Genomic DNA, 14,222 nt, shown 5'->3' on the forward strand with positions numbered 1-14,222 from the left:
AACCACTGGACAGCAACATCCAATATGGGAAGTGTCCTCTGCATTGTTCATAAATAGTTACAAATTTCTGAAGGAAAAAATAAGTTTGAATCAAGAAAAATAACTTGTCTTCCATGTATAAGGCAAAAGAAAGAAACGTTCTAGCCAAACACACAGAAAATACAGCATCTATGACTGCTTCTTTGGTGGAGGGGTACGTCTTAACAGTGAACTCCAACAACCCAAGAAGTACTTCAAAATAAAGAATACAGGAATAGTGAGTTGAGTAGCTGGTAAGGACTAAATCCTTTCAAATCTGAAATAAGTCCAAACCAAGACTGTGGGAATTAAGCCAGGATATAAATGCTGTAAATCTCAATCATGTAAAACTGATAACATAATTAAAATTCAGGTGGTATGTGTAAGGGAGATAACCATAAAGTACATGTGCTAATTTCTTTATCACAACAAGGACTTATAGGAGATTATTTAATATTCAAACATACATCCTAAAAATTACTTCAAACTATTAATAGTTTCATAATTGTTATTCTTAACTCTAGGGTAATTTTTCTGGAACTAATCTCTCTCTTGGAAAGAAGCGAATACCAGAAATTTAGCCATTTCTTCAGTTTCATATCAGCTTCTTTTTTCCATTTAATCCAAATCTAAAATTAAATTCAATAACTTTTTTTTAAGAGTCGGGTAAGATCATATTCTTTTAAAAGAATAACTGTCTATGAATCTCTTATCAAACATATTATCTAAATACTTATTTGTAAAATAAAATGAAATAAAATACGTATGGTAGGAAACCATTCTTACCAAAGTCTTTCTCATTTTTTTATTTGAATTTAGGCATTGGCATTGGATGTATCCAATGACAGTTGTTAAATTTCATGGTTATTATTTATCGGTGTTGAGATTTCTTTTTTAAAGTTTTATATTTAGTTATTTTTAATGAGTATACCTTATGCTGCTGCATTCTAATTAATATGATGTTAAAATAAATAATAAGTGAGTAAATAAGCAAATATTTCAAAACCTTCCTCCTTCCACTAAAATAATTTAAAAGGTATGAGTTTTCTTTTGTGTTATTTTTGTCAGAAAAATAAAGCATGCAAACAACTTAATACACTTCACATTATTTTCATAAGATTATTATTTTTTTGTCTAAGCTTGGACCAAATATATAATAGTTTCTAGAAGATAATATAACTTTGTTTTTATTAAGGAAAGTTCATGGAGAATTCTTTTAAAAAAAAAACTGTTCTGGTACTTCACTAGAAATGTTCAAAGGAAGTAATGCTCTGTGGTTTATAAATGATGGGCTTTTTTTTTTTAGCTAAGATGTGATAAGTTATGCATTTATATAACCTCATATAAAGTCTTATATAAAAGTTTGCAGATTTATATGTTTGAAATCTTTGGACTGCATAGCCAAGATGTTGCTTTAAAAAAAATCATTGAAGCATCAAAGATGAAATGACTTTGTATTTCTGTTTGTTATACAAATCATGTCAGTGTTTGTGTGTTTGTGTGAATTTGTGTAGGTTTACACATGTGTGGAAGGAAAGGGCAAAGGAGAATATGCTCAAATATCTCCTTTTTTAATAAAATACAATGCACATAAATTGGTAAAACCTTTAACAACAACAATAAAAAAGATGATAAACAAACCAATCAGACAAATGAAAATTGTTCAAAACAAGCAATTCGATATTCAACATATGGCTTCTTTTTTTTTTTAACAAAGATCTTTGAAAAACATTGCCACTGTAGATAAGATTATGACTACCTTATTTTCCAAATTGATTCTGTGTAATTCTACTGTTCTCTCTGTTTTTTTTTTTTTTTTTTCTCTTAGTATAACTTCTATTTAGTCATTCTCTGCATGTTCCTCAGAGGACATAGTTAGGATGCTGGTTATTTAAACATAAGTAGTTTACAATTAGAGAAGCAAAACTATGAATTCCAATTTCCTCCCAAACCCCCAATGTTGACAGTATTCCATTAACATAATGGGTTATATGTGGCTAATCTCAGAGCTCTTAAAAGTTTTGTTTCCAAGTCATCAACTTTTGAAACTTTTCATAAAGTATTATACATATCTTAACACTTACAAGCCTAACTATCATAAATGCAAACTCCAAAAGCTGTTAACCAGAAGCTAGGTAAGAGGCAAAATGCCAGATAAATTTGGTGAGCTCATGTGACCTCCAGTCTTGCTCTGCTCCCCTAACTAAAACCCTCCCCCAGGAAACTTTTTATAACCATTCCTTTAAATCATCCGTTGGACACTGTAAACCCCACCCCTCCCACCCTTTGATGAAAAAAAAATTTAGCAATCATATTTTCTCATTTGCCGTTACAGAAAGAGCATGAAATCATCTGAAAGTACCAGAATTAGCACTGTCATCCCCTCTTGCCCATTAGTTTTACTGCAGCAAAGACTAGTGAAACACTGAAAAATATACCTGTAGTCTCCTTCCCTGGTTTGATCCTAAGCTCCCCGGAATACAGATTCAATACATTTTCTTTCACAGGAATAAATGTATATTAAGCATCAGCATCATAGAAACACAGCATAAATAAAACAGTGACTTCTCCCCCAACCCCAGCTTTTACCTGTTATGCTAATACAAAGACATTGAAAGGAAGAAAAGCTGCAGCTTGCCCAGCAATATTCTCATTGCAGCAGACAGCACAATTTTGTACTTACAGATCTTACCAGGGAAATGTCTCGGGATCTTTACAATTTTTCTGCAGAACTCTGTTTCAAGCTCTCAGCCAGGCATGCTGTGCATCCAGGCAGAACCAAGCCGTATGGAATGTCTATGCAGCTGGGAGATAATGGGACTCTTTTTCCCAGCTGGGACTGCAAGCCTTTTATCCACTGAGTACTGCGTGGCTCTTCTCTGGTCTTAAGCATAAAATACGCTCCTCTCCTGCTGCATTCCTGACGGAACCCAGACAATTAGTTCTTGAGGCACATGTGCAAATCTCCTGTTTGGAATATTCAAAAGGAAAATTCTCCCTACATTGAAAAGCCAGCTCTATCTTCATCATCCTTCACAGAATCAGGGAGAGCTGAGAGCAGCTGCCATTCCAGTGGCAGGAAAGATTAAATTCACCCTCCCCTTTTTTTGACTGGAGATAGTCACTCCTGTTGGGTCATCAGAAAACCTCTCTTATTGAAAACTGGGTCATGCTAACTACTTATTAGGTTTCCAACAGGAAAGGAAGTAATTTTTTTTCTTCGTCTGGTTTCACTGCATTTTCATTTGCAAGCAAAGATTAAGCTGGTCAAGGGTCTGCCCTGATTTAGACTGTATTCAAATGTGTGTTTTCTGAAGCATGCCTGTAACCCCAGCAACTAGTTAGGGTGAAAAGAAAAGGGAAATAAAATCAAAGGATCTTATGCACTGTCACTAAATCCTTTCTAAATCATATTTTTCAAAACATGTGCATGAGGCTTCTAAAAGACAGGTAAGCACATGTAGAAACTGGAGTCAAGTCCGAAAGAGTCTTCCTGCTCTCCCAGGTAACAGATGTATTATTTCCAGAGACTGAGAACCACTGTGTATGTGCTTGCAAAACAGCTCTGTAAGGAAAAGAATGTTGTTTGTGTTCCCCACCCAGCCCTTCAACGAAGCTTTTTAATATGTTTCGGTCTTGCCATTGGTTTTGAAGGAAGTGACAGCTTCTTGAATAAAAGCTAAGAAGTAGGAAGAACACCTGCATTCAAACAGACACACTAACACATGCACACATGGCTACAATTTGAGAACAGAATAATTGCTTGTACTTATATTCAGGTTGTAATAAAAAGAAATTACATTTTTAGCATCTTAAAATAAATGAATTCTAGGAAAAGCAAAATCCACAAATTAAATACAGATAACTCTCAGATTCAGTTTGCTTTTATCTGATGAGCCAGGTTCCTATGATCTCATGTTATGACTACATTATATGGATTTCTATGATTACATTCTTCTGTAAGTATGTCAGTCACATAACTCATTTCTGCAGAGGGACTAACCACCGTCATAGGAGTCTTTTAGAGTGGAGCCCATGCTTCATAACACTAAGTAAACTCAAAATGGGCTATACTGTTCTTCTTCCAATTCATGGGGAGACAAATTAGAAGAATTATTTTATAGAGATTTGTCTTAATTGAGCCTCCAAAATTGTTTTTAATTTGAAGGTATCTGTCCTTCTTTTGAAATAAAAATACTATTTATTCATAAAAATGTTGACATGCTATATTTTTCTGAGGATGTATGAGAAAAGTAGTCAAAGTGTAGTGGGTTTTTTTCATGAAAAGGAATTCATTTAATTTAAAGGATAGTCCTTTACCCAAATCTTCAATACTTCTGCCCCATGTACAAATAATAGCTGGTTGCTTTGCTTCCTATTTCCCTGAGAAGGGCATAAAATCAGAAGAGAACCCTAGTAGCTCCTACTACTGCATCTAGTCACATAATTACCCTTGTATCCCTAGACCTGCCTTCACTCCTGGTTCTCTGGGTGAACCATGCTCCTTCCTCAGGCCAAGTTCACCACTGTACTCTAGTTACTGTGCTCTTACATACTCAAGACACTCTTCCATCTACTTGTCCTCCTCTTCAGAATCACCAGTTCTTCCTGTCTTCTGTATCATTACAGCATGATTGTTATTTCAGCCATCTTAAAAGTCAACAATCTTTTAGATCCACATTTGCCTCCATCTATCTCTGTCATTTCCCTGCAGCTTTTTTTTTTTTTTTTTTTTTTACAGTAAAGCACCCTGAAATAACTGTCTGTACTCACTGTCTTCAAATCTTCCTTTCTCTTTCTATCTTGAATCCAGTTTAACTGGTCACTTGTCCTTACTGCTCCATCTCAGAAACTTTGGCTGGTATCTTCTTATTTTCTTAATCTTTAATCATTGGTGGCACAAAAGTTCTAAATTAAGGTCAGTACAATAAAAACTACAAAGAAGTGCTGAGAGAAATCAAAGAAGACCTAAATAGGTGAAGAAATATACCATGTTCATGGACCAGAAAACTCAATATTTTTAAGAGGTCAGTTATATACAAATAGGTCTTTAAATTTGAAATAACTGTAACCAAAATCTCACCAGGTTTTCTTTTAGCAGTTGTCAAATGATGCTAAAATTTACATGGAAATGAAAATAACCAAGTAAAATGAAATCAAAATAATAAAGAACGAAGTTAAAGGACTTATATGTTGATTTTACAATTTACTACTACCCTCAATTGATCAAGGCAGTGTAGTATTGGCAGAATAGGTCAATAGAACATAATAGGGCATCTAAAAACAGAACCACACTTATATGATCAGTTGTTTTTAGATTAAGGTGTCAAGATAATTCAATGATAAAAGCATCATATTTTAGGAAATGGTATTTAAACAAATGGGTATTTATTTGGAGTAAATTAACTTTGACCCAACATACACACACACAGAATTAATTTGAAGTAGATTACAAGCCTAAAAGTAAAACTTTAAAACTTATATAAAATAATATACAAGATATTGGGGTGGACAGAGTTTTCTTAGGACAAACACATATACACGTTTATACAGAATAACACAAAACATAGAGAAAAATAGAAATATTGGGCTTCATCAAAATGGAGAATCACTGATCTTTGAAGTACATCATTAAGGAATTTTTACAGCTCAATAACAGGAAGACAACCAACCATTTAAAAATTTTAAATATATATATGTATGTATATATATAAACAGACTTTTCATCAAAATATATGAATAACATATAAGCACATAAAAAAGATGCTCAAATCACTATTCATCAAGAAAATGCAACTTAAAAGTACAATGAAATACCACTGCACACCTATTAGAAAGGCTAAAATAAAGAACACTGAAAATACCAAAGCATGTTGAGGATGTGAGACAACTGGAATTCTTACACCTGACTGCCAAGAGTGTAAAGTGTTAAAACTACTTTGAAAAACAATTCACTGATTTCTTAAAATATTATTACCAAGGAACTCCACTCCTATGTATTTTATTTTCTCAAAAGAAATGAAGTCATATTCCACAGAAAGGTTTGCAAAGAAGAGTCAAAGAAAAATTTTTCATAATGGCCAAAAATTGGAAATGATGCACATTTCCACCAGAAGATTAATGGATTAAAAAATTGTGATACTTTCATAAATGTAATAGTACTTAGCACTAAAAAGACAAAAATTACCAATACTCATCACTTGGATAAATCTAGAAGATAGCACGCTAACAGAAAGAAATTCCAGAGAAGGCACAGCAATTTTATACCGACAGAACACAAAGAATGGTTATTTAAGGCAGAGTTGGGAGGAGATTGATTGCAGTTCAGCATCAGGGGCTATTTTAAAGTGATGAAAATATTGTTTTTGACTGTGAAAGTGGCTACATGAGTATGTGCTAATCTTATCATACTCTACAAATGGGGATATTTTACTTCTTGTAAAGTAGGCCTTATAAAGTTGAGTTTTAATAAATTAAAATGATGATGATGGTAGAAAATAAAGCCTTTGGAAAAATAAAAATTGACAGACCTATCACTCCGACCAAATATTATTATTGTTGCTATTATTGTTACTATTGATTTTAGTGGACAATGAAAATTGTCCTCTCCAATCTCTTTTATGATTGTTAGTCGTTTCAGTCCTTTTTTGATCTTCTTGTATCAATTTGATTCATTTCTATTGTTCTAGGGGACAATGCTGGTATTGGTGATGATGATGATACTGAAAGGCAACTTTTATAGCCCCAGATATGTGCCAGGTAATGTCTTAAGTACTTTATATTAGTTATTTATCTAATCCTCCCAGCAACCTGAGTAGTGTTATTATTTCCCACGTTTAACAAACAAGTGCAACTGAAGCACATAGAGGTAAACTAAATTGTCCAAGAACATCCAGCCAGGAGACAGTAAAAGGAGGGGTCAAACCCAGGCAGTCTGGCTCAGGAATTCATATTAATACTGATTTTATTATTCAAATCTTTATATTCCTTTTTACATTTGTCCACTTGATGTGTCAAATTCTGTGAGAGGCATATTATATATTTCCCACAAAGTTTTTTTTTTTTTAAATCAAGTAATCCTTATTTTTCAGGAAGCTTTTGTAGTATATATTCTGCTGCTACACTGCTTAATGGATAAAGGTTATATATGTGTGTGCATGTATACACATACATCACTATGTGTATCTCACTGTATAGTGATCTATATATTATCTATCCATCTGTACAGTGAATTACATCTTTATGAGTATATATCTATGCATATATAGGTATGATTATATCTTTATGATACTGTAACATCTCTAGGAGTCCTTTAATATTTGTTTAAGTCTCTTAGATTTGAATTCTATTTGGCATCCCTGCTTTCTGGTTTTTATTTTCCTGTACATACTTGCACATTAACAAAATATTTTGCAATTTTGTTTTAGATGTCCTTCTCATAAGCATCATAAAGTTTTTGTTTGTTTGTTCTTAACCCAGTTTGATTCTGCTTTCTGATAGGATAGCTTAGTGCACTTGCATTTAGTGTGGTATCCGGCAGTTGCATTGAAATCTCTTTCTTCCTTCTCAGTTTTGCTGACCCACAGAGCTGGGAGTCTCCCCACGTGTAGGTATTCACCACATGCCCACATGGTGTGGGAGACACTGAGATCGCAGTTCAGGTTCCACCCAGTGCCGTGGGAGAGCATCATCCAGCAGGACCCCTGGCGTTAGACACGGGCTGACAGGCGTGGAGGCTCTTGTAAGGGATTCTGTCACCGAATTCCTTCAGCAGTGACACTAACTTCAGGGAACTAGGAAGCACTGCTTTTTTTCCCTTCAGGGCCTCAAGGAGAATCTCCCTTCATGGCTGCTATTTCCTCTGCTCTCCTGGTACCAAAGAGAAAAAATATCCAGTGTCTGTCTTCTTCCCAGCACTTCCCAGTAGAACACATAGGCTCCAACTTTTGAAGTGGGTGCCCCAAATTTTATAAGCATCAAGCCCCGGAAAATCTTGACCTGTTTCTTCCTCTTGCAGGAAAAATAAAACTATCACTTGTATGTAGTTGCCTTATTTTGAAGAAACCTCTCATGAAATTCTTTCTCTAAAGGAATTAAAAGAAAGATTAACACATAATACCTTACTGAACCCATTTACACCATTATTTAAAGATATCTGATATACCAACATAGAGGTATTGTCTTGCTGATGTTACTGTTATGTCTGTTTCCTTTATTTTTAATTCAAATACTTTGATTGGTATGCACAACTATTCTAAATAACACTTATTTACAAAATATTTTTATGAGATACCTTCCCCCGCCCACCTTAGGCAATTCTCGTATTATTCCCAAAATATAAACAATTTTCTGTCATCTTCTGAGTGCTTCCTGTGGGCCAGACACTAACTCTAAAATCACTGTTAACCCTTACAACAACCCTATGAGGTAGTTACCATCACCTCTGCTTTATTGGCGCCTGAGATTTGTAAAGATTAAACAGTATGCCAAGATCACACAAATAGTAAAAGACCAAACGGATTTGAACGCATTACCCCCAACATCTGTCTCCTGAACCTCTCTGCCAGGAGCTCTTTGCCAAATCCAAAGGCATATCAAATGGAAGGCAAAGATAATGGCTATGATTTTTATGGTTATTTCACTCTTAAAGACATAATAAAAGGCTTCTCTTGAACACAGTTGTTTAAGCTGTAACTGCACAGACTTCGACAATTAACTAGATAGTTTAGCCTTATATTATTTATAGAACTGGTTATTTGTTTGTTTTTTTCCACATAAAGATGGTCTGAATCTAAATACTTGGCTTAACTCTCCACTGTGATTTGAAAAGGATAGAAGTATTCAAGAGTCCCAAGAAATCTCAGCTACTTTTTCCTTTACCTTTTTCTTTTCCTTTTTGGTGAAGGAGAGGTAGAGACTAGTGTGCCATGAAGGAAAATTCAGTCCACATACCACATTTACTTTCCCTCAGGAAAAAGCACATCGAAGGAAGGGTGATAACAGTTTTCTTAGTCTTTTGCCCCAACACAAAATTGTTTTTTCACTTTATACCACATATGTATAACTTCACAGATACTCAAAAATTCACTTTTCTCTGGAAAAAAAGGAACATCATTTTGTCTTGAAATGTATTGCCTTCAAAGTGAAAATAGTCAGAGAAATGCACATATTCTCCTCAATGACATGGTAAGAAAAATTATATTTTAGAAAAAAATATATTCCAGTAATTCAGTCCAAATCCCCTGAATATATTCATGTGAATATAGATCTTTCACACAATGACAACTTACAACAGGGAGTAGGTAAGACCCAGTATCTTATGACATGAATTGTTTTGCCTCGACCATTGAAGGACACTGCAGAATTGTTCCTTGGGACTGCCTGCCACCTGCTGCTTCCAACACTGAATTCTAATGAGCACCAATTGCTCTGCAAGACTCACTATTTTAGGAGTATTATTTACCATGAGGCCCATCGTGATCTTTCTAAATTATAGGGTAAATTGCTTGGGCCCCAGTGAAAATAAATGTATTCCATTAATGCAGCTCCTCTCTTAGTCTAATCTTTTTAACCCTGAAGATTGAGAGATTTTTCCATGCATAATAATTATGATTGTATCCTATTTCCTAGACACATTGAAGAGGTCACAGAACAGCTCTAAAATCTGGAGTTTAGCTACTTAAACGACTATTCTGGCTTCCCACTCTTATCCTTTATTTATGAAATATACACACTATTGTATTGAGTTTAATGGTGGTGAGACATAGAAAACATGAGTTTCATCAGAGTTTCCATTAAACAGAATTTACCTATTGGCCCATGGGCATCATTACCAGAACTACTGCACAGGTTTTCCGTTCACTGACAATACACTGGCATTTCTTTTATAATCATGTGGTAGACTGATTTACTAGCTTAAATCCTTTACCCTTCCCTGTATTTACATAATTGCTATTGCTTCCTTGTAGGTGGAGTATTCTTCCCTGCCCCTGATTTTGGACTTTCTAAAGGAAAACGTGCTTTGGCTAGTCTGCAGTGCAAGGAGAACGAAAGAAACTTGGAGCAGAGCTACTTCAGCTGATTCACAGACTCAAGTAATAAGCAAGCTTCCCAGCTAAGCGCAGCTCAGGTGAGCGGAACCTCAGCTGTCTTGTAAATGAGAGATAAATTCAATTTTTATTATTTTTAGCCACTAAGTTTTGGGGTGATTTATTATGCAACAATAGCTAGCCATCATAGATATTACCACTCCTTGAACCTAAGTCAGCATAGTCTGGATTCTCCTTCGTGCAAAGCCTGGGATAAGGACTGTTTGTCTTTTGTCATGTATGACTAATTTATTTGAAAATATGATCTCAGAGGAGTGAAGGACGGGACGAGGTAAAAAGGGAGCAAGGAAGGCCAATACAGGATATATCACTGAGTTTTCCAAACTAAGTATGAATGCTTGTTCAATAGCATGGGAACATCTAAGAAGTTTATTGTGTCTAATGCCTCTCTGGACCATTCACCTAGGTAGAACATGAGGGAAGCATTTTACTTACTGGCTTCTATACCCAGTGATAAGGTGATTAAATGCTTCATCACGTAAAATAGGACAGTTACAGCAGTGAAAGGAGAAGGTGTCAATAACAGTGCTAGCACAGCCAGTATAACTCAACTCTATTCTGGGCCATGTGATCACCCTACATAATGGTCCAAGGTTGTCCTAGGAGACATTATCTCTCCTACGCATCCAAGGTACAAATACACAATTCCAATCAGGTTTGTGTGTGCACTTAATATTATAGGATCCAAAAACTGCTGAATAGGAAATGAGAGTTGTAAGAGAAGAAAGTTTGTCGGGTAACGTCTGTGTTAGGCTTGATAAAACATTGCCTTGAATATTTGGTCAGACTGAGAAGATTTGAAATTGTGCAGAAAAAGGCATCAAATTTAGTTTCCATTTTGCACCACTCAGATCTATTCAAAGCCTTCATTAAGTCCCAATCAGTAACAGAGTGAACTTCTGGATTAAGCCAGACAAATTCTCTGAAATCACTTAAAAACAAGAGACTTAGAGAAAGATAGCTACAGCCCCACTGAAACTACACTTGGGATGGTAATTAATACCCGTTATCTCATTTCTTTCCCACTAAATCTAGATTCCCCCTACCTTCAGCTAGCAGTTCGGCTGTCCTAGACTGTCTGTTGACCTAAGCCAGACCTACTTCCCTGGAGAGAGTGTACCCTTAGAACCCTTTCCCTAGCAAGACTACGTTGCCGCACTTGACTTTTCACAACTATTATTTTACAGTAAAACCCAGGAGATATTCCAGTGTATAGTCAGCATTACAGATACACTTCTCCAAGACTTCACTGTGTAGCATAAAATTTTGCTCCTAATCCTACTAAGGGTTAAATAGTCCCAGAAATATATTAACTTCTTTCTTTGTCTGTGGATCACTAGAATAGGACAATTAAAGAGATCAGGTGGAAGTCATGGAATATTAATTGAGTCTGCTAGGGAAAGTCTTCTTCCCTTAGGATTTGGAACCTCTAAGCTAAGGGATCTGAAATTGCAGGGATGGGAGCACAAATTCTGCAAATGGATAAGTGAGCAGGATGGTAAGAAAGAGTGACTGTACTACTGTCCTTCATTTCATAGATCTGCATATTCTACTCACTGTGGACACCACTATATATCAAATGCAGGTGCAGTGCATATATCACATCCTAGATGACTGGGCTCTAACTCAACAGGGTGAGTTCCTGGAGTTGTCAACTTAGCTAAGTCTTGAATAGTTCATTCCATCATTATATTTGACTGGCTGTCTCTGAAGGGCACGTAGCACGAATGTTGAAAATCCTATTGTCATTCACCCATTGTCACTCATACTTTGACATAAAATGGATCCCTTGGACTTAGGTGATGATATACCCAATACCACAATGATAGCGTAGGTATTCTGTAAGTTCTCATTGGTGGTGCTGGCAGAGGAATTGCAGGCAGGGAAGGAAAATCTATATCCTGAGTAGCTTTCAATTCTGATAAGAATAAATCAGTTTTCTTCAGGGCGGATAATGTCTATTTTAATCAACTTGCCATCAAGTGGGTGCTTGGATTCCTGACGAATGGTGCAATTTTGGGAGTCATGACTGGTCTCTATTGCCATCAGACTAGTCTATCAATAGTGGCAGTAGCTAGTCATCCACATACTGAAGAAGTATGTGGTGTTGAATTCATATTTCCATTCATGAGGCTGTGGCCACTTAATTCATGGGCTTTTCCACCAACACTTGTATGGCCAAGAAGACAGAATGACTGACATTCAAGAATAAGTTATGCTCTCCAATTTTGTGGTTGAGTGCCTCTTTGCAGCAGATGCCCTCTATTGGGCATGAATATGAAATGCACAAATTATGCTTGCTCCCATGAGTCTATCTCCAATGTCTTTTTGTTCTTACTTCCTGATTTTCTATTCTTGTTCTCTCCAGACTTTTTACTACCTAGGCAAACCATTCACTACTGCTCAAGTGTCCATGTATATTCATAACTCAATTCCCTGCTCCCTCCCTACAAAGAGAATAATAAATGGACTGTTCACAGCTCACTCCTCCGGAAAGATTTCCACTTACCATTTTGTTTAGAGCCACTCCTGAAATGGGATATAATGCCATAGTAGTCCATTTTGGGCTCCACCAATATGTCACACCAGCTGAACTATTATATAGCCTTGATATATTTTCCCTCTTCTTTCAATTGATCACTATTTCCAGGTACAGTAAATTTATGTTCCTGAAAAATGCAGAAAGCCTGCCAAATGATGTGCCTCTTTATTAATGATAGTGAGTTTATGATGAAATAAACTGTCCTATCTTAGAAGGGATATCTCAGGATGCTATAGATATTTGGAAACCTAAAAATGTTAATGCAGCAGTCCCAGATGCTTTGTGAGCTCATCTCCCATCATTAAAATTTAGCATTTCTTTATAAGGAAGATCTGGTTGTGATGAACTCCCTCAGCTTTGTTTATTTAGGGAACTTTTTATCCCTCCTTTGTTTCTGAATGACAGCTTTACTGACTATAAAATGCTTGGTTGACAGTTACTTTCTTTTAATATATTGAATGTGTCACCGTATTCTCTCCTGGCCTGAAAAGTTTCTGTTGAGATATCTGCCTGCAGTCTTACGGTGGTACCTTTGTATGTAACTTCTCTCTTTTCTCTTGCTCCTCATAAAATTCTTTCTTTGTCTTCGACCTTTGACAACTTAATTATAATGCGTTTAGGTGTAACCCCCTTGAAGGCTCAACAATTTGGGATCCTTTGGGCTTCATAGACCTGGACGTCTATTTCTCTCCTCAGGTTTGGGAAATTTTTAGACATTATAGCTTTAAATATACTATCTGTCCCTATCTCTTTCTCTTCTCCTTCTGGAATTCCTGTAATGTGAATATTGTTTTTTACATTGTGTTCCCGAAGTCCTGTAGGCTTTCTCCACTCTTTCATTCTTTTTTATTTTTTTTTTCTTTTTGCTCATCTGGCTGGTAACTTCCAATGTCTTAGCCTCCAGGTCACTGATTCTTTCTTCTGCCTGGTTATGTCTACTTTTGAAACATTCTTTTGAATTTTTTAGTTTAGTTATTGTATTTTTCAACTCTAGGATTTATGTTTGATGATTGCTATTTCCTTGTCAAACTTTCTGTATTGTTTATGAATTGTTTTCCTAATTTGGTATAGTTTTCTGTCTGTGTTTGCTTATAGTTCATTAAACTGCCTTAACAGAATTGTTCTGAATTCTAACAGTTCATAGTTCTCCATTTCTTTAGGGTCAGTTATTGGAGGATAATTACTTTCCTTTGGTGTTACCATATTTACCTGATTTTTCACGATCCTTGATTCCTTACATTGTTATCTCTGCATTTGAGTAATAGGGCTCCTCTTCGAGACTTAAAGATTTGCTTTGGCAAAGAGTGTTTCACCAGTCAGCTCAGTGTGGGTTTCTGGGCATGTCTGATGATGTGTCTTTGGGCAAGTAGGGACTGCTAAAATAGTCTGTTTTTGAGCAAAGCAACTATTCAAGCTTTGGGGATGGGGATGGGGATGATGTCACTGGCTGAGAACTGTTGACTAGGATGGTTGAAGTGGTTCCCTACCCAAATGAAGCTGTAAGAAGGGCTCCAACATTACTTGAAATCTCTGGTCAGCCTTACCAGATGGTC

General features: G+C 35.9%; 1 protein-coding gene across 1 annotated transcript in view; it reads right to left on the reverse strand.

Moving 5' to 3' along the window:
- Positions 1-3,146, reverse strand: part of LOC105095302 (contactin-6) — a 255,776-nt gene extending 252,630 nt beyond the window's left edge. The window contains exon 1 of the mRNA XM_010987428.3: positions 2,711-3,146. The gene's annotated coding sequence lies outside the window, so the exon portion shown is untranslated. The remainder of the gene's footprint in view (positions 1-2,710) is intronic.
- Positions 3,147-14,222: the final 11,076 nt, after the last annotated feature.

Source organism: Camelus dromedarius, chromosome 17 (assembly GCF_036321535.1).
Source record: "Camelus dromedarius isolate mCamDro1 chromosome 17, mCamDro1.pat, whole genome shotgun sequence".
Taxonomy (NCBI): domain Eukaryota; kingdom Metazoa; phylum Chordata; class Mammalia; order Artiodactyla; family Camelidae; genus Camelus; species Camelus dromedarius.